Source organism: Alligator sinensis, unplaced genomic scaffold, assembly GCF_000455745.1.
Source record: "Alligator sinensis unplaced genomic scaffold, ASM45574v1 scaffold424_1, whole genome shotgun sequence".
In the NCBI taxonomy this organism is placed as follows: Eukaryota; Metazoa; Chordata; order Crocodylia; family Alligatoridae; genus Alligator; species Alligator sinensis.
In genome coordinates this window covers 1,481,506-1,481,876 of record NW_005842113.1, presented here as the reverse complement: position 1 = coordinate 1,481,876, position 371 = coordinate 1,481,506, and the positions used below count along the sequence as shown (strand labels likewise).

The following is a 371-nucleotide window of genomic DNA, read 5'->3' as shown; positions in this document are numbered from 1 at the left end:
CCCCCCCGTGTGCATTGGTGATCCTGGTTTTCTGTTTAAAAATCACAAATTCTTTGGTTAAAAACTCAAAATCTCTGATTAAAAAAAACTCCAAATCTGTGTTTTCCCACAATTAAAATGAAGCGTGTGTGTATGTGCATGTGTGCCAATTGAACACAATGTTTTATAGATGTGTTTACACTTTTAAAGCAATTTGAAAGCCTACCAGTGCCTCAGTTGTTATAGGAATTTACAATTTATTTTTTTATTCATTTTTATGTTTGGTTTGGGGGGGGGGCTTTTATGGAAAATTTGGATGTACCCCTGCCCCCTTTGTTCACCCAGACATGGATCCAGCTGTGGCTGGCCCCCCCCCCCCCCCCCCCCCCTTT

At 41.2% G+C, this 371-nt stretch overlaps 1 protein-coding gene across 2 annotated transcripts in view; it reads left to right on the top strand.

Annotated features, from left to right (window-relative positions):
* Positions 1-371, top strand: part of WRB (tryptophan rich basic protein) — a 17,022-nt gene that overhangs the window by 12,155 nt on the left and 4,496 nt on the right. The window lies entirely within an intron of this gene.